The sequence below is a fragment of the Mus musculus genome, chromosome 11 (assembly GCF_000001635.26).
Source record: "Mus musculus strain C57BL/6J chromosome 11, GRCm38.p6 C57BL/6J".
NCBI classification, from domain to species: domain Eukaryota; kingdom Metazoa; phylum Chordata; class Mammalia; order Rodentia; family Muridae; genus Mus; species Mus musculus.
Window position 1 is genome coordinate 24,255,185 of NC_000077.6, and position 20,082 is coordinate 24,275,266.

General features: G+C 45.6%; 1 long non-coding RNA gene across 3 annotated transcripts in view; it reads left to right on the forward strand.

The window, feature by feature from the left end:
- Window positions 1-3,454, forward strand: part of Gm33440 — a 36,430-nt gene extending 32,976 nt beyond the window's left edge. The window contains exons 3-4 of one of the 3 annotated variants that reach the window (XR_381110.2): window positions 2,377-2,794; window positions 3,267-3,454. This is a non-coding gene — a long non-coding RNA (predicted gene, 33440). Of the gene's footprint in view, window positions 1-2,376 lie in introns of all 3 variants that reach the window. The other 2 variants (XR_381109.3, XR_381108.3) reach the window with 2 other exon arrangements.
- The last annotated feature ends 16,628 nt before the right edge of the window (window positions 3,455-20,082 follow it).

A 20,082-nucleotide genomic window follows, 5' to 3' on the forward strand; every position in this document is an offset into this window, starting at 1 on the left:
GTCAGGAACTCCATGGTCCTATGATACCTCATGATGGTGAATTACCCATCCAGACTGTCATAGAGGTCAAGGCTCATGGCACGGATCTGTTTTGGCACTGGTTTTGTTTTGTTTTTTTGACAGTAGTCACTCTGAGATGCCTTCCTCTCTGGCCAAGGCTGATACTGGCAGATACGGTCGTGCTCACTTTAGCCTAGCAGAAGCCCTTGGGTGCCCCACCACAGAGCTCTGAGACGCCAGTGTCTACCCTGGGGCTGTGCCACTGGAATGCAATTCTCTGCTTCTGCTCTCTGCCCCAAACTAAAGGATTTTCTGCTCTGCAGTGTCCATGGGTCTCTAGATTCTTGCTTCATGAGCAAGACTGGAGTCTTGAGCTCAGTGCTACACGAGGGAAGTGGGGGCTAGCTAAGGTAGAAGCCCAGAACTCGGATGCAAATGACTGAACCATTTATAATCTGTGTGGTATGATCGGCCAGGGGAAGTTGTGAGTTTAAATATAAGCATCCACTTCGAAGGAACTAACGGTAAGAAATGCCTGGTAACACAGCGGTGGTAGGATTTGTGTCTCCCAAAGCCAGGCCATCAGAGTTTCTCACAGTGCTGTTAATGCGCCCGCACCACACCGCGCATGCGTGCAATCCCGCATCATAAATAACGGATTTACAAGCTTAACTCCGACTCAGCAATAGCACACGTGTGGAACGCGGCTGAGTGACTGTCACCATGAGACCCTTAGCTCTGGCCTTGGAGGTTTCCTCAACCTGAGGCTGGGGCTTTGCAGGGTGGGCTGAAGAAAGCCTCTCTGCCTGGGCCTGACGTCTTGCCTAATGAGCAGAAACACCCTTTTGGACTTAAGGATCCTGAGCCCCCTGGCCACAAATCACGAAGCAAAAGAAATCAAGCATTAAGGTTTTCCCCAGATACTTATTGACCGGAATGGACTGGAAATGGTAGGGTCTTTGTAAGTGGTGGCAAGGGTTTTGGTCAGACCTGGGGATACAATGGTGTTTTTTTGTCATTGCTGCTGCTCTTGCTGCTGCTCTTGCTGCTGCTGCTGCTGCGACTTCCATATTTCCTGACCAACTTGCTCTGACCTCTCTCCCAACAGCCTGGTGTGGGGGAGGGGCTCTTACATGATCCCTAGGGGAAATAGTGCTGGCAAGTGATATGTGGTTGATGGGGCAGGGTTTTTACTCAAGTCTATAAAGTCTATAAATGTCCTAATGTGTCCATGGAGGAGGAGCTGAGAGGAGGGTGTATGTATGTGTGAGGAGGCACGATAACCTGTGTGTATGTGTGCATATTTTGTGTGTGTGTGTATGTATTCGTATGTGTGTATGTGTGTATATATGTGTGTGTGTGTGTGTGTGTATGTATATATACACACACACACATATATATATGTGTGTGTATCTATGGATGTGGTATATGTATACATGTATAGGTGTGTATATGTTTGTGTGTCTGTATATATGGGTGTGTGTATACGTATGCATGTATGTGTGTGTATGAGTGTGTGTATATGTGTGAGTATGTATGTATATATATATATATATATATACATATATATGGGTGTGTGTGTGTGTGTGTATGTTTGTGTGTGTGTATGCATGCATGTATGTGTGTGTGTATATGTATGATGTATGGGTGTGTGTGTGTGTGTGTGTGTGTGTGTGTGTGTGTGTGAGTGAGTGACAGAAAGGGATGCAATGTAGGACTTCCTAACAGAGGAAGTAAAGTTGGTAAAGAGGCTAACAAAATGTAGCTCAAGCCTGTCCCCAGACCCTCGAGCCCTGTCAACAGCTCTGCTCCCTTATATTCCTCTCCCTCCTGAATGGTCTGGGTGCTGGGACAGGATCCATGCTTGTGACTGTGTGACGAGCCCTCCTCAGGAGGGAATGAGACAGTGGATCAGCTGGTTACTGTTGCAGGCCTTTCGTGTGTGCATCAGGAGAAGGGCTCTGGGGACAGAGAGGGAAGCAGAACGTTGCGTTCCGGAGGACCTAGCCTTTGGTTATATGCAATAAGCACACGTATGTTCCAGAGAGCAGCCCAGAGTGCCTTGCTCTTTGGTGTCCCCTAAAGGAAATTCATCAAGCTGTTTGGAGCATGGGGACCTCAGTGGAGAAGACTTGCTGAAAGAGACAGCCTTGAGCTGCCTTTCCTAGTAGAGAGAGAATTTAGAGCAGCAGAGAACTGGGGTATCACTCACAGAGAAAGTCAGTAATTTATCTCCTGATGGTTTCTACCCAACAGGGGAGAGGTGGTGGTACCAGCAGGTTTGAGTCTGAATCCAGGTCTGATTCTCCATTCTAAGTTGAATGTTGGTCTATTGAGAACAAAGCTGTAACGTCTCTCTCCCTACTACCTATTCAGCTTACAAAGGTATAGAGAAGTTTGAAGCCAGATAGACAGCCTTCAGCACCTATACAGAGAACTGACCCTCTGACAAAGGATTCTGCTGGAACAAGAGGTCAGGTGAGCCATGTGTAGGCTGTGACTCTGACAGGAGTGGCCCAGGACGTCTGTCTTACTGTGGGTGTGGGTATGAGGCCTCCTGAAGGAGGGATCAAGCCCAGGCTGTCTGTTTTGAGCCTGGCATCCTTGAAGCACAGTAGCTCTCAGGTAGCTGTGTGGCCAGCATGAGTGACTTTTCCCTCTGGACTCTGCAGGCCCATCACTGCAGGCAGAGGCATGCTGGAGGAAGAGGGGCAGAGAAGAATTGACAGAACTTCCCCAGCAGAGGCTGCCAGAGGCCACACAGTTCCTCACACTGGTGTCACCTGCTTTAAGGGTATGGGGACAATGGCTGGTCCTGAAGCTGGAATGGAGGCCCAGCCTGGCCTCCCCATGTGCAGCCCTGGGCCTCCTGGGGTCTGTACCTTGAGAGTCATGGAGTCTATCCAAGTCTCTATGACTATTTGGGGAGAGAGTTGCCACTGAGAAGCCAGCCTGTGGAGCCCCAGGAAACCCACCTCTTACCTTGATATATGATACACTCAGCCTATGGCCGCAGCAAGGGCTTAGCAGTCCCAGTATAGTTCCTGGAACAGCCATGGACTCTCTCATGCTCACAAAGCCTGGAGGCTACCAGCCAAAGCAAGAGAGCCTGAGAGCACTGGCTGTAAGCCCTTGAAAATCACATGGGCCATGTCTTTATCCTATAGAGGAGTGGACTAGGCTCATAGTGACTGAAGACTTGTTGCACGGACAGTTAGGGACACAGCTGCAGCTGACCCCAAGTCTCTTGACTTCTCTCTTGGCAGATGAAGATGCCGAGAGGCAGGCACGTGGCATACCGCAAATGGCAACTTACAGGATGCCCTGGAGACTCAGGTTTTTCTTTAAAAGTGTGTCTGAGGAAGTGAGAGTGTGGCCCCTCCTTACCCGTTGGAACAGTTCTCCTCCAGGCAGGCCCAAGAAAGTTGTGGAAGGGCAGCCAAGCAAGAAACAAGGATTTAAGCATTTTTAAACCAGTCCTATTAGGGTATAAAGGAGCTTTGAAGTCCATTCTCGCATAGCAATTTCACTGCAACTGACCATCCACAGTCTAAACAGCACACCGTAACCCACTTTTAGGAAATAAAACATGAGGACAAAATTCATACTTGCATGAGGGAAATCTGGAAGGCTACACAGTGCTAACAGCTATAGGAGCGGAGGGTTTGCGACTTTGTCCTTTGTAATATTCAATGACAAGATTATTTTGAATTGTGTGAGTACATTGCTTTTGCAAAACATTGAGTATAAAATATTTTTTTTTAAAGAAAGACCACTAAGTACTGAAGGAATTAAAAAAATGTGGAGCTCAGAGAAACCTCTCCAGCCTTCCAGGCTCCTTGAGGGCTGGAACAGGAAGGACCTGTAAGCCATTTTGTTTAACTCCCTCCTCAGTGATGGCCATAACCTTCCAATGCCCCTCACTTGGCAACTCCTAGGTTACATGTCATGGACAGACAGTGCTGATCTAGGAGTTGCAACGGGCAGAAAGAACAGGCTCTGACTTCAACAGCCTCTGAGTGTGTCTTATAGCACCAAGGAAAGTCTATGAGTTCCAGGACAAAACAGGGGCCCGGAATTAGGTAAGTGGCAGAGCTCAAAGAACATTTTCAACCATCCAAGAGGATGGATTATATTAGGACTCCAGGAGGATAGGGTTAACAGACATAGAGGACTCGCATGAAGACCCAGACCTGAGTGTGGAGAATTGCCTGGGTTGGCTGGAGATCAGGGCAGCATAGTGGAATGATGGTGTAAGAATCTGTGTGAGATACTAGTCTAGGGTACTTCTTTTATAATTCAGTAGAAAATAGAGAATGATGAAGCCTCACGGGGGGGGGGGGGGGCTTGATGTATGCATGGTCTCTCTACTGCCCTTAGGAGCCCTTTAGAGTGGCTTCCCGGAAACTGTAGGAAATGAGTTGGACCAGTGCACTCAGAAGAACCTGGAGGCACTCCTGGTGGAGGGGGAAGATAGTGAGGCTGATGTTGGCACTAGGAAGGGCTTTGAATATGGGGGCTGTGTGGACACTGTGCATTGAGAAGATGGCTCTCTCTGCTCTGTTTAGTGTGGTGCCTGGAGCAGGGTTCCAGGTTAGGAGGCCTCCTCCACATCCTCAGCTCAGACTCTACTTGGTCTGCCAGGTGTTTCCCTAGAGTTTCCTCTCTTCTCTGCGCCTCTGGCAGGAGGTGGCAGCTGTGATGCCATTCTTGTTTTACTGTCATGTGAACTTCACGGCTGGTGGAACAAATGTTCCCTTCCTGGGACAGTTCCTGTTAGGGTGAAGGGGAAGGAGCCCAGTATGGGAGGTGGGGTACTAAATTCCTAAGCCCAGCCTTAGTTACAGCCTGACTTGACAGTTACAGAGAGCAGCCCTCAGATTTACAGGACACATTGTGTGAGAATAGGCTTGGAAGCAGAACTTAGTCCTTTGGCCTTTTTCTCTTGATGTACCTCACAGTTTCTGTCAAATAATTCTAATTTTTATTGAGCACATGCTATGTATCCTGTACGGTGTTATTCATGGATATGAGCTTTGGCCTTCAACTAGCCTATGAGGGATGCTACCATTAACTAAGTATATTCAGATGGGAAATTGGTGGTTGGAGAGATCCAACAATTCTTGTAATTCTCACTTAAATTGTTGTTGTAGCATCAGAATGTGACTCTAGGTCAGATAGTACACATCTGTCCAAATATTAGGAGTCCCTTTAAAATTACTTATGAAAATACTCGTTTGGGGGCCAGGTACGGAGATCAGTGGGTAAAAGTGCCAGTCACACAAAGGTGGTGACCTCAGTTCACTCCTCTGAGCCATGTGAAAAGCCAAGTGCAAAGACCCATTGCCTGCAATCCCAGAAATTCTATCTGGAGATGTGGGACTTACCAGAAGATCACAGGTAGCTATCAGAAACAAGAGAGACGCAATCCAATCAAATGGCAAGAAGCTACGTTGTTTTCTGACTTCACACATGTGCCTTGGCACACAGCCATCCCCTCCCTGACTAAATAAATAAATAAATAAATAAATAAATAAATACACATTCTACTTTAATTTTTTTATATGTATGTATGAGTGTTTTGACCACACATGTGTGTGCCATATATATGTGTGTGTGTGTGTGCGCTGGTAACAGAAAGTACAAGCCCAGATCGTTAGTAAGAGTCTCAAGTGCTCTTAAATGCTGAGCCATCTCTCCAGCCCCTCATTCCAGTTTTAGCATCCAGATTTACTTGAGTAGACCTTTAATGAGCTCAGCAGTGCCTTGGAGGGGGCTTGCAGTTTAATAACCAGCATGCATAACATCATGTAAGACAGCTCTCTTGTCAGAAAAGTGTCTGTGTGTGTGTGTGTGTGTGTGTGTGTGTGTGTGTGTGTGTGTGTGTGTGACCTGGTGGGCAGGAATTTCAGACTGGGAAAGGTGACAGGTTAGCTGGCAACTTTAAAAGTACACATAGCAAGCATGTCAGCTCATTGGGGTCATCTTTTAACAGTTTTCAGGTGTCTACTATCACCTGACCTGTGACCCAGCAGCCTACTCCCACTGCCAATCCCAGCCCTCACCCCCACTCTGGCCCAAGCTCCCCTTCGCTTTCTGTTTATACCAGCATGCATGGGCCTGTGGAATCTTGTGTGTACAGTAGCCCATGCCTCCCTTGTATATACAGTAGCTCTTCAGTGCCTCCTGTCAACCCCAGGCGGCTGCACAGCTCTGTTCTTGTTCTCCTTCGCTGTGCTGCTCTGCTTCTGCTCGATGCTGCACCAAAGGCCGGGGGTCTGTAGGAAAGCCTGCAGCTGAGACTGGAGGATGCCTTCTCTTTGTTGGACACATTTTCTAAGGGTGATCCTTGTGATGGCCATTGTTAATGATCAGTTTGACTTTGGGCAAGCCTGTGGAGGATTATCTTGATTGTGTTGATTGTTTGGAAAACCCATCTTAATCGTGAGAGGACCATTCCGTGGGCTGATCTTGGGCTGAATTAAAATGGAAAACACATTGGGTGTGGTGGCTTTCCGTTTACACTCTGAGCAAGAGAGAGTCTAGAATTATAGCCTATAGAGGCTGATTATCTGGCTGTCCCTTCCCCACTATAAGGACTCCTCTTTGCTCTTCCATTTGCCCTAGATCCCAGAGTCTTCAGAGTCCTCTCTCCATTCAGAAGATGGAGGCAGATGCTGTGTATCTGGTGGAAGCTGCAAATACCTGGGAGGGATTTCTTTTGAACCTCCTGTCCCAGTCTAGCCTCAGCCTCTTGGGCTATGCCAGCCATTGGCACAATACTTCTGTGCTCTAGATGCAGATGAAGATTGATGTGGTCTTGCTCTGGGTTCTTCTGGGTCCCATATAAGCAAACCCGCTCTTTGCTGTAAACCTACTAAAGGTTTGGCAGGGTTCTCCTTACCTATCCACTAGTTATCTTTTTCTGCTCCTTTGCCCATGAGAGGAGCATCATGGATCTTCTTGCTGGGAAGTGACAGTGATTTTATTCTGCTTCTAAGTGTCCTTTCCAGTTCTGAAGCTTTGCTGGCCTCCTGTTGTGCAGACTGCTGCAGTCCTTGGGACTTTCCACATCCCAAGGTGAACTTAGTTATAGGCATATATTTTTCTCAACCTACTTTAATAAGTTTTTAACCTCCCCTCTAGCCCACCACCCACCAGAGATAATGGAAAAGAAAGGTTATTAGGATATGGGGGAAGTGGACCTGGGGTGATTCCAATCTTTGTTGTTCTCAGTCCAGTCTACTAGCAAACATCAAAGACATCAGCAGCTGCAGACCAGTCCACTCAGCAGACAGCATGCATGAATCAACAAGAGCAGTTCAATCCAGAAGAAACCCCAAGGCTTGACAATAGGCCCAAGTCAGCAGATGCAGCAAGAAGCCACAGGCACCTCACTTCACGAGAAGTTTCTCTCTATGAAGTCACTACACTCGAAGCTCAGCAACATAATGTAAGGCAATATATGCGTGTCATGTTTTTAGATATTTTCTTCATTTACATTTCAAATGCTACCCCCAAAGCCCCCATACTCCCACCCCGCTCCCCAACCCACCCACTCCTGCTTCCTGGCCCTGGCATTCCCCTATACTGAGACATATGATCTTCACAAGACCAAGGGCCTCTCCTCCCATTGAGGCAATCCTCTGCTACATACGCAACTAGAGACACAGCTCTGGGGGGGCACTGGTGTGTCATCATGGAAGGACTAGCGAGTGAGGTGGAGCAAAGAGAGCCACTCTGCTCAAAGTCTCTGTCTGTGGGGGTCATATTTATACTCCTTCTAATCATCATGTGTCATTTCACATGTTTGCTATAGCCAAACATCCTTTCACCCTTGTCTGCTTCACGAAAACATTCTTTCCCGTGTCTGCTTTAGCAAAACCACTTTCACCTATGTGTCCAGCAAACCATCATTTGACATAACTGCCTTTCCAAAGAAACCAGAAGTTTCCACTTCACTCAGTTCTTGCCATTTTTATTTAAGTTCTCTCTCCAGTGCTCCAATGCTTATTGATGCAGCTGGGCAACATATAGATTTGAGTGATTCTGATTCAAAATCTCCCTTCCTTTCTTGGGATGATGGCTTTTGATTGGGTAAGCTTTAGAGTTTTCAAATCCTTCTCTTAATAGGAGACTCTTCAAAACCCACCACTTGGAGTGCTGTTGGATCTATTTTTTTCAATGTTTCTGAGATGTCAGACTTTTTCTTCCTGTGCTCTCAGGAGCAGCACACATACATTCTCAGTACAGAGAGTATCTTGGACATACTTTAAGAATGTTTTAAAGTCAGTTTCACCAGACTTCCAAAAATAGGAGAGAATACAGGTGAAAGTAGGGAGAGTGTTGGTATGGGGCAGTTAGGGAGCTAGTACCATTCACTTGCTACACAATGGTTTGTATGTGCTTGGTCCAAGGTGTGGCACTATTAGGAGGTGTGGCCTTATTGGAATAGATGTGTCATTGTGGGCGTGGGCTTAAGACCCTTACCCTAGCTACCTGGAAGTCAGTATTCTGCTAGCAGCCGTCAGATGAAGATGTAGAACTTTCAGCTCCTCCTGCACCATGCTTGCCTGAATGCTACCATGTTCCTGCCTTGAGGATAATGAACTGAACCTTTGAACTTGTAAGCCAGCCCCAATTAAATGTTGTCCTTATAAAATTTGCCTTGGTCATAGTGTCTAATCCCAGCAGTAAAACCCTAACAAAGACACTTAGTATCTGCCTTGAGCCAGCCTTTCCAACACTCAATCTTCATGATAATCCCTTTAAGTTTTTAGTTAACATACAAGGAAGCTGAAACTGGAAGAGAAATTGAAGTTACAGATGACTCACTTCAAACAGCAGCTCTCCCCTGGCCCAATCCCCAGAAGGTGGGCCATATGACAGATGGATGCTTCCATGTGGGGTGGGTGACTCTGTAGGCACCTGTACTAGGCTCAGGCTCAGCAGTGGGTTTTCTAGCTTCTAAGGCCCGTGCTGCTCCTATCAAGATGCCCTCCACTCTATGGTCAACCCCTCCACTCCACAGTTAACTTCTTTACTCCACAGTCAACCCCTCACTCCACAACCCCCCACTCCACAGTCAATCCCACTACTTCACAGCCAAACTTTACATTTGATGCTTACCTTACAGACAATTTGCCTGCATCTTCCCCTCCCCAACTTCCCAAACAGCAACAGTTCTTTTAAAACAGAAGTTTCTCCTATCCTTTACAGAACACTCCAGTGAGAGGCTGAGAGCAGCTTTTCCTAGCCTCTTTCCAAGCTGGATTTTTAGAAAGGAACAGAGGGCAGAGAAGAACTCCCACACCCTTCCCAGTGTCCAAATGTTCCATGGCCCACAAATCTTTCTCCAGGTTGGAGGCCACCTCACAGGTGGAGTGGCATCTCCTCCCTGGAACGTGTAGGAGGAGCAGAGCATCACTAGTTAAAGGCATATCTCCTCTGTTAGCCCAAAGGACATTTCAGACTTACAGGAGCTGGTATTGTGGGATTTGTCAGAGTGTTTCGATAGGATGCAACAGAGAGGTGTCAGGTCAAATGGGAGCATATCTTGTCTCATTTAAGTTTTGAGACCCACAGTGACTCTCCAGATTACTGCCTGGCTGGGATGTACTAATACTGGGGAAAGCCAGTAACCCCACTCTCAAACACTGTCTCCTTAATAATAGCTGTGCATCTAAGCTGCTATATCCTCCACTACCACCTCATGAGGCAGATATTATCAGTGGTCTCAATCTTTAGCTAAGGATGCTGAGGGTCAAGCATAGCAAGTGGTACCCGGAACTTGAACCTAAGACTTTGAGGTCTAGGTAGCTAATCACTTCGTCAGAAGTCTTGTCACTCAGCAGCTAGGGTACTGCACCATCAGAGTTGTAGTCAACAACAGCACCCTCTTTCCTTTTCTTACTAGATCTCTTAGACTCTTACTGTGGGTGTGGTCATGAGCACTGGTCAATGCACAGTGAGCAGAAATGTCACTGCTTGCATTCCCTGACTTTTCTGACCTTTTCTCTTTAGGTGGGCTGAACTGGCAGTGATTCCCAGGACAGCTTTGAGACGCAGGTGCCTAGAGCAGCTGGTCTTGAAGATAAAAGGAGTCTGGATCCCCGAGTCACCACTTAGAGGAACATATTCTTACTCTAAACACCTACAGTATGCTCTTATTGGCTTAACATACTTAGATATGAAGGCTGATCAGTTATAACAATTAATGTCATCTTAGGCAATTTAAGTGTTACCTTCCAAGGTGGAATGGAAGGCCACCAAGGAACTGAAGAGGCATCCCTGTGATTAACTGTCCAGAGTGACACATGGGCAAGCCTGGTCTTTGCTGTTCCATGGATTCAGGTTTGGACATGGCCCTCATTATGGCCCACTTGAGAGAGCCAGAGTAACTTCATGGTTTTTTGCTTTGTTTTGTTTTTTGTTTTTCTTTTTGCAAATTAGCTAATTTTCTGGAAGTTAGAATGATGGGTCTTCTTTATGAATTTGGCTCATTTAACAAATTTTATTAAACACTCCATTCTAGTGACTTTTCTAGGTGCCGGGGAGGAAAAAAAACCTCAAAACACCCACAACTTTATGTAGTTGTGGTGATATTTGGTAGTAGTGGCAACAGACTATTCGGTAAGCGATCTATTTCTCAACTAGCAATGCAGAGACTGATAAGCAGAATAAGGTGAGTAGGAATGCCAGGTGGATAGAGGGGGGCACCTCTGATAAAAGACATTTGATTGTAGACTGGAAACTGAGGAGTAACAGTGAGCAGAAAGATGGACAAGTTTTAAGGAGCCTCTGACACACAGGCAGGGCAGAGGTGGCTCTGATGTGGGGAGGGCAGGGAGAGGTAGGGAATAGAGGGCATTCAGCACTTAGCCTGCATGGATGTTAGTGGTCTCCTCTCTCACCCTCCCTGTATCCCCCAACCCCCTCCACGTAGAAAGGATAGGCAATGCCTATAGAGGGACTTAGGAGGAGTCATTCTTGAACAAAAGGCCTAAGTTACCTTATTAGGCCTCAGTTGAGAAAATTATGAAGTGTGGTGGCAGGTCTGGAAATGTCTGTCACCAGTGACCACACGAACAGGGCATGTCAGGGGGTGTGCTGGGTGTACCTTACGTCAGCACGGCCCTTCAGATGCCACGCTACCCTGCAGGAGTACAAGACGTTCTAGGAAAATGATGGGGAGAGCAAGAGGAAAAAAATCATCTCAGTTTGGTTTAATGAGGACTTGCTTACCAAATTATCCCAAGGCTTGCCCAAAGCCACAGCTTAGAGGCGCACAGAATTCTTTCTGAGAAGGTTGGGCTGACAGGAATTAAGGAACAGTTTCCACCAACCCCAAGCTGGACACCAAACAGATGTGAATTTGGTTTCCTTATTCTTTAGAAGGCTCTCCCCATCCCAAGTTAATGAACTGCAACTCCTAAGGACAAAATGGTTGTTGGCTTTTTCTTTCCTTTTTAAACCTGACTTGGTACCATTGAGAAATTATGAATAAATGAACAATACATTGGAACCCCTAGCTTAGGCCATGATACATGAGTCAGAACTCCAAGATGACAAAGCCACAGAGGACTCTGGTGATTCCCAAGTCACTTTCCCACAAAGGGCATGGCTTCTTGCAGGGTGTAGCTGGTTAGAAAGGGCAACATCAGCAGTACCTGATTAGAATGAGCTGTTTGGGGCAGCCCTGCTGACTCTCTGACCTGCCCTTATAGAGCAGTACTTGCTGTTGACTCTGGCTGGCTTGCCACCCATCAGAGCAGGCAAGCTGTTCTCCTCCAGGAAGATTTCTTTCTCATGCAATGCAGCCTGCTGTTAGCTCCACCCTATAGGACAGTCACTCATGGAGTCTGACTTTTAGAATTCTTGGTCCCTGCAAAGTCTGACTTTTTAAAAGGCGTCATTCGGGCTGAGCTCATCCCGGAGCTTGTCTTGCTTTAATTTACCCTGTTTAGTTTCTGTTCTCCAGCAACATATAACCCCCTTTTTCTACCTCACTAACCTCAGTGGTAGCTCTCCCCATGTTAAACAACGGTCTGATTTGGCATGGAGAAAAGCAGTCAGTCGTTTTCTTTAAATCTTAATGTTTTAGGCCCCAGGAACATTTGAAGTACCTATTTAATGAGAAGACTTCTGGAGAAGCCTAGGTAAGATCTTCAAGGCTCTAATTGCTCCCTGGAGAAAGCTGTCAGGCCGCATAGCCTGGCTCAGGTCGTGTCTGCGGAGCACGAAGAGTAAAACCACGGCAGAAGTCGGCAGCAGAGGTTCAGGGGCCGAGATCTCCCAGACCTCTGGGCCTGGAAAGGATTTCTGCAGTAATGCACTGTGTGGTCTCCTGTGTATACCTGCTGGCTTGACCACTATGTCTTCAAATGGGCAAACAAATAACTTGCATTTTCTTGGGTTTGGTTGCCTTATAATAATATAGAACCTAAATTACAGTTCTCCGTTCTCTTTCATTTATATGCAAAACCCAAACGACCCGTACAAAACCCTAAACTCTGCTCTCTTTCCCTTTGAGCCTCCACCAGATCCTTTTGTCTGTTCACTGTTTACTTCTTACCCAGATATTTGAACTGTGTCTCCTGGTTGCAGGCACTCTGCTGGGCACAAGGGTTTCTCCATATTCATACCAGATGGGGAAGCAGGAAAATGAACTCCAGAGAGGAGGAGACAAGAAGCACCATCTCTGCAGACAGAGCCCTTCCTAAAGTGGAAGATTCTAGAAGGCTGACCTCCGGGGCCAAGTCTGGACTGCGCAGGGTAGCCTGGGGAAGCTCTGCCGAACAACAATAACATGCACGGTCTGCCCAAGGCATGTGGAGTGCAAGGCACTCTGAAAATTGGGCTCAAAACAACTTCTTTATTTGAGACAAAAAGCCCTTTGTGTGGGTCTTCCTCCCTCAGCCTACAGAGGATTCGTGTTCAGTGAGGCAGCAGCTCCTGTCTCCCCAGAGCTGCCTCAGGTAGAGACACTGCCTGACTGCCAGTGGCCATGCATCTGTGACCATTACACGGGCCTAAGTGGGTTTGGGAGCTTTACCTTAGGAATTAAGTAAGAAAAATGAAGGCCCAAGCAGGGCACAGTGTAGCTCAGACAATTTTGTCTTCTCTTGATGTGAATGAGACCTAAATTGGGAAGTCTTTGGCCGATGGCGAGGGCAGATAAATGTTATGGATTTGATGTAATCCCAGACCTCAGACTTGAAACTCAGCTTGACCCTTCCCTTTGAGCACAGGGAAGGAAGCAGAGGAGGGAGATCGGCTCAACCATATGTCAAGTCGGGAGAGAAAATGACAGCCAGAGCAAGGTGGAGATGTGCAGAGTCAGGGGTGGAGACAACTAAAGAGAAGTCTGCAAAGTTACATAGATACAATGTGTCCTTCAGGAGACAAACAGGCGGCTGTGAGAAGTGAGGGAAGATACTTCATGATGGGATCTGTGGAGTGGCACTGTGGAGCGGGACTGGAGGCGTCTGCTGCTCAGAAATCCAAATACCCACAAGGCCTGGGATTGAGTGTGCAGCAGTGGCAAGCTGGACTCATGTGCACCAAGTGCTGGGAAAAGGTGTCAGTGGCATGGAGGCAGGAGAGTTCCCACGAGCAGCTCAGAATTGTTTAGCTAGCACTTGGTTTGCAGAAAGTGAAGTGTCTGTGTCCTTTCAAGGGGCTGGTATCATAAATACCCTGGTCACATGTACAGTTGCTGTCTCCCTGGGCCAGTCTCATGGAGGAGGCGTGTGTGTGTGTGTATGTGTGTGTGTGTGTGTGTGTGTGTGTGTGTGTGTGTGTGTGTGTGTGTGTGTGTGAATATTCCTTTTGTGAGCACTTACCTCCAGCCTTACCTGTGTGAAAACCTTTTCCCTGCTTTAGAGATGGCAATCCTGAATTGCTGAGGTTGAGGTATTTGCTCGAGGCCACCCAACTAGTAAATAGTAGACTTGAGCTGCAGCTCAGTGGTCTCACAGAAATACCTGACTATTCCACTCTAACACATGGCTCCTGCTGCCTCCTGCAACTGGCCAGAACAGGTTAGTGCTGGGCTCCTGTGTTCTGCAGGCTCCCAAGAGCTCCTGGCATGCCTGCCAGACCAATGTGTGGATCTGCCTTTTCCTGCACAGAGTGGACAACTGGCACTGAATACCCGTCCTCCACTTGCTCCCAGAAGTGAGAATTACCCAAGGTTGTCCCAGCATTCTTAGCAGGTAAAGGCAGGAATGTGGTGGACAGTCAAGATGTCTACCTCTCAGTCTGATAGTTTCCTGGTCCCTTGTCCTCACCCTTCCATTTCCACAGGCAGCGCACATTTTCATAAGCCTCCTGCTGTCTTCTCTTTTTGCTCTATTTTCCTTCTTGCCCCTGGGGTTGTATGACTTGTATGGTTCTTCTGTGCTCTATCGTCTAGACACTTTAGCATCACGTAAGGGGAAAGAATGGACCACCAGCTCACCCTTACTAAGTCCCTTCTGAGCCTCTGCATCTGTCAGGGCTTTCCAGAGAAGCAGGACAAGAAGCGACAGGTCCCAGCCCCCAAGGGTAGGTTGGCAGGCTCTGTCTCTGTGTCTCTCTGTTCCTGTCTGTCTCTCTGTCTTTGTCTCTGTATGTCTCTCTGTCTTTGTCTCTGTCTGTCTCTCTGTCTTTGTCTGTCTGTCTCTCTGTCTTTGTCTCTGTCTGTCTCTCTGTCTTTGTCTCTGTCTGTCTCTCTGTCTTTGTCTCTGTCTGTCTCTCTGTCTTTGTCTGTCTGTCTCTCTGTCTTTGTCTCTGTCTGTCTCTCTGTCTTTGTCTCTGTCTGTCTCTCTGTCTTTGTCTCTGTCTGTCTCTCTGTCTTTGTCTCTGTCTCTGTGTCTCTCTGTTCCTGTCTGTCTCTCTGTCTTTGTCCCTGTCTATCTCTCTGTCTTTGTCTCTGTCTGTCTCTCTGTCTTTGTCTCTGTCTCTCTGTCTTTGTCTCTGTCTCTGTGTCTCTCTGTTCCTGTCTGTCTCTCTGTCTTTGTCCCTGTCTGTCTCTCTGTCTTTGTCTCTGTCTGTCTTTCTGTCTTTGTCTCTGTTTTTCTGTCTCTCTGTGTCTCTCTGTCTCTGTCTGTGTAGGAACGAGGGGCCGATTTTTTTCTTTTCCAATGAAGCCTTTGAACCTCTATAGCCTTTGTGCTGGCTGGATGAAGCCTGTCCAGTATGGAGGATGGTTTCTTTTTACTTAAAATGAGCTGGGTACAGGCATCAGTACACCGCAAACATCTATAAGCCTTGCTGGCTGACTAACAAACAGGGTAGCCCAGTAGTATACCTGCCATGCTGCTGTTCAGCTCTCCCAGCCTCCGTGGCTCTGGTCCTCTCAAGTTGTCCCTCCTTTGCCTGGTCTTTCCTTTCCTTTACCTCTGTAAGCTCAATCACTGGTACTTTGTTCATGATAGAAGCTGCCACTCCAGCCATCTTTACTTCCCTGACATGGCTCGATGCACAGCTGTCCAATTTGTGTTTCCAGAAGCCATTGAACATGACTGTGGAACGACCAGCCTCTACTTTATTTCTCCCCTAACCTGTCCACATTGCTGAGTCCTGTCTACACTGCTGAGTCCTGTCTACATTGCTGAGTCCTGTCTTTCTACACTGCTGAGTCCTGTCTGTCCACACTGCTGAGTCCTGTCTGTCCACAGTGCTGAGTCCTGTCTGTCCATAGTGCTGAGTCCTGTCTGTCTACACTGCTGAGTCCTGTTTGTCCACACTGCTGAGTCCTGTCCACACTGCTTAGTCGTATCCACACTGCTTAGTCTTGTCCACACTGCTAAGTCCCACCTTATTTGTTCACTTTGTCACCTCAACCTGAAACCTAGCAGCCCCCTCCTCTCATTACCCCCTCACAGAGATCGTCCCCCATTTCTCCCTCCTCCATTGTGAAGGGGGAGCCCCCCTCTAGGTGTCACTCCCCTCATTACCCCCACTCCACCCAGCAAATCAAGTCACTGAGGCCAGATAAGGTAGCCCAGTTAGGGGAATGGGATCTATAGGCAGGCAACAGATTCAGGGACATCAGGGTTTTCAATGCTGTTGAACTGGTTAGCTGGCTTTCTCATGGAGACAGTTCCTGCGTGAGAGCAGACAAGGGACCATGATTTCAGGACACAAGGACACAGGCTGCAGAAAAGAATCTTCTTTCAGTCCAGAGGCTGGAAGACCATGATCATAGTGCCCACAGCTGGTTTCTCCTGAGACCTCTCTCAAGGCTTGTGGAAGGCCCTCTTCTTGTTGACCTTGCAGGGCCTCTGTAATGAAAACGCACCAGTGTCTCTCTTCCTATCAGAACACCGCCATTACTGTTAAAGTTCCATCCTAAAGCCTTCATTTCAACTTCATCATCAAACAGCAATTATCCAGATAGTTATGTTGTGAGGATGTGAAGTTGCTGGTGACAACGCATAAGGACCTTCTGAGGGATACAGATCAGCCCATAGAACTTAGTCTTCTACTACCACATTGCCAGTGACTTCCCCCACTTCAAGTGTGACAACCATCAGAACTTGCTAGGCATTGTTGAATGTCCCTGGGAGCAAAACAGCCCAGATCAAAACAATAGGAGGAGTTTGAATGCTGACTGCACATTGAAGTTACTAGAGAAATTAGACCCAAATCCCCAAAAGGACCGCAGAGACTCTGATTCAAATGAATTTGGGGTAAAGATATTTTGTTAAAGTGTTTCCAAAGTTTCTAACTTGTAGAAATCCAGGGAGTGCGCCAGTGAATAAGACAGATATTAAGCAACAAATTTTATGATTAACATTTTCAAATGGGTCATATATATTATTTTGCAACATATTCTTTAATAGTTACCTGGAACGTTTTTCCGCACCATGAGATAATGTATAATAAAATTTTTAATGAGTGTTGAAAATGTTGTAGGTTATGTAATCAAGGTCCTGGTATATATCCTAGAGAAAGAAGACTCCTCAAGTGGCCCAGGAAGGCACAGTCTTCAGAAGGAGCCTGTCTTTCAAGACTGTGGTCAGTTTCTTAGGCTAAAGTTTAAAAGGTGGGAACCAGAGTCAAAAGGGGGAGTGTGGGCTGACAAGGTGGCGCAGTGAGTAAAGGCACTTGCGGCTCCAGCCTGAAGATCTGAGTTCACTACTCAAAACCCATAGAAAGGGGAAAGGAGAGAGCTATGTCCTTAAAGTTGTCCTTGCCCTCCACATGTCCTCTGTGGCATACCCACCCACCCACCCACATCATTCAACCACTAAATAATGATAACAAAATGAGGTTTTAAAAGGCTATACATATTTTATGGGTTTTGAAGCCTATTCCAGTGTAGTTACTCAGAACTGTTGTATCAATCTGTAGTTTAATCTTTGAGTATTTCAGTTTTTGAGATTACATGAGTGTGGTACCTTGTCTAAACTTGAATTTCCTTGGTTATTAAAACTGAATGTTCCCTTAATCACTGCATTACTTGCTCTTCACCCTTTGTGGATTGTTGGCTTGTGACATTTGTTCTTTCGTGAAACAATACTTTAATTTTTCTTACAGATTTGTTAGAGCTTGTTGTGAGGATATAATTATCTGTTGCAGGTTGTAGATGGGTTTTATGCAGTTATTATTCCTCTTTACTATTTAGATGGATTTGTTTCTAGAAGTATCCTTGAGTGTGGTTCCCCCCCAATTCCCCGCATCTCTCCTCTCACACCCCCACTCCTCCCTCCCTTCCTTTCCATTTTATTCTAGGAAACATCTTCATAAACTTTTTTATTCCATGATGAGATCAACATTTGTCCATATTTTATTTTATTATTTTTTAAAAATTAATTTTTAAAAAATGTACAGGTGCCCAGAGGCCAGAGGAACTGACTCTTCGAGGAGCTGGCGTGACAGGCAGCTGAGAGTCACCTCATGTGGGTGCTAGGAGCTGAATTCAAGCCCTCTGGAAGAGCAGTACATGCTCTTAGCCCCTGAGCCACCGCTCCAGCCCCTACACTTATATTATTATTATTATTATTACTATTATTAAACATTTGGTTTTCTACTCTGTTTAGAATGACATGTCACTAAGGACTGAAGTTGCATTTTATTCCAGACAGTTACACAGTTGATCAGGAACTTAACTGTTTTATTTTATTCTGTAAATTTGAAATGCCACTTTTCTAGCCTAAATTCTAATCTGATTGCTAGGCCTGTTTAGGTACTTTTTAATTCTACCTATTGACTGACTTACTAGTTTTACAATTTGTTTAAGCAGTTGAGGTTCAAATTCACTTTATTCTTGATCTTTTTCAAAAGAATTTTTGAATTCAAAACCTTTTTTTTTAATTTTAAAATTTTCAATTGTTCAACAGCAAAATAGATTTGTGAGTGGAAGTCCATCGACTCAGGTGGGACTTGCAGCTTCCCCACACTGACCCTCACCATTCAGACGTGGGCTGGCCCGTCTGCACTTTCTCCATGGTCCCTGCAAACCGGGATATTTTCCACGTGAACGTCCTGTATGTAGTTCTTAGGAATGGAACTGTTTCCGTGTGACACTCACTAGGATGTACATCCGTGCTTCTGTTCAGAAGGAGGACACTCTAGCTCTCTGCTGTGAAGTCGGATTATTCATTTCAGCTCTTGGCTATCCTCACTTCTCTCGTCGTTACAGGTTATTCGAGTGAGGTTAACTTGGTTACCTTTGCCTCCCTTGAGTTCTTGTTTCTTCTCCTCTTTCTGAACTGGACAACTGTCTAGAAAAAACTTATCTGCAGGAGAAGTAGTAAGCACTCTTTGGCTGACTGGTAAGTTTGGACCTTTTTATCTGTTCTAATATGAGACCGGCCAAAGTTCCAACGGACAACCGAGTTCTCCTGACCTGCTCAGACTTTTGTTTTGAAATCGTACAGATTCACATAACAATCATGGGAATTCTCACTAAAGTTATGTAATTTGGAAAGTTTAAAATAACAGTAGTATGGCTTTGTTGTTTTGTTTGAGAGAATCTTTCCATTGAAATGTCTTGGTTCAATCAATCTCTTAACAGTCTTTTTCAGTTTCTTCTGTGAAATTCATTTGTTCAGCTTCTGGGTATAATTTTGACAACTTAGACTTTCATAAAAAATGATTTTCAGAAATATTTTTTATTTGTCTAAATAAATGTACACTGTGCCTGTGGATTACGTACCCTTTTTTACTCCAAATTTTGAATATTTTTGTATTAAGTTTATTTATGAATTCTATTCTTTTCTTTATAAATTCTTTGATGTGTTTTATTTTTGTCAATTATTTTTTACTTTTCAAAAAGTATATCATTTCAAATTTTAGTTTATTTCTTAAACAAATATTGTCAAGATCATCAGGAGTTATAGTTTGTTCCTCTAACTCAAGACTACAGAATCTCATCTCATAAGTTCACGTGCAAGTTTCTCTAAAGTCGAGGTTGGGAACACGATAATTTTTATTAATAATTTGTAGATTTGTTATAAAATACATATAAAATAGTTTCTAAATTCCTTCTAGGGTGAAGACACATTTAAATGCTCTTAATTTTTTGAACTAATTCTGCTTTTATTTCCTTGTTATAAGGGCTCGAGAGGTTGCTTACGAGCTTTTCCACGGGATCCAACTTTGATTCCTATGACCCATATCATGTGGCTCACAGCTCTGTTACTCCAGCCCTTCAGGGACCCCAGTTCTCTGGTTGCTGGGGGCACCTGTATTCATATGAGTGCATGAGCATACACACAGGTATTTAAAGGGGTGTGTGAAGAAATGGCTCAGGTTGGGTTTCTAACACTTCATAGTGGTGTACAACTCCAGTTCTACTGAATCCAAGGGCACCAGGCATACACGGGGGTGCAGGCAAAATACTCACACACATAAACAAATTAAAAAAAATACCAAACAGAAAAAGCAAAGCAAAACAAAACGACTGGTAGTACAAAACGAACAATAAACAAACACAAAACAAAACAAAACCCAATCCAAATAAATGATAATACTTGCTTTCTTAGATTAAATTTCTCTGACTGGTCTTCCTCACTGTCTTCAGACCCAACTTTAACATTGCAAAAACAAGTCTTTCAGAATGAGTGTTTCTAACTTTGTAAGCAGTTTGCC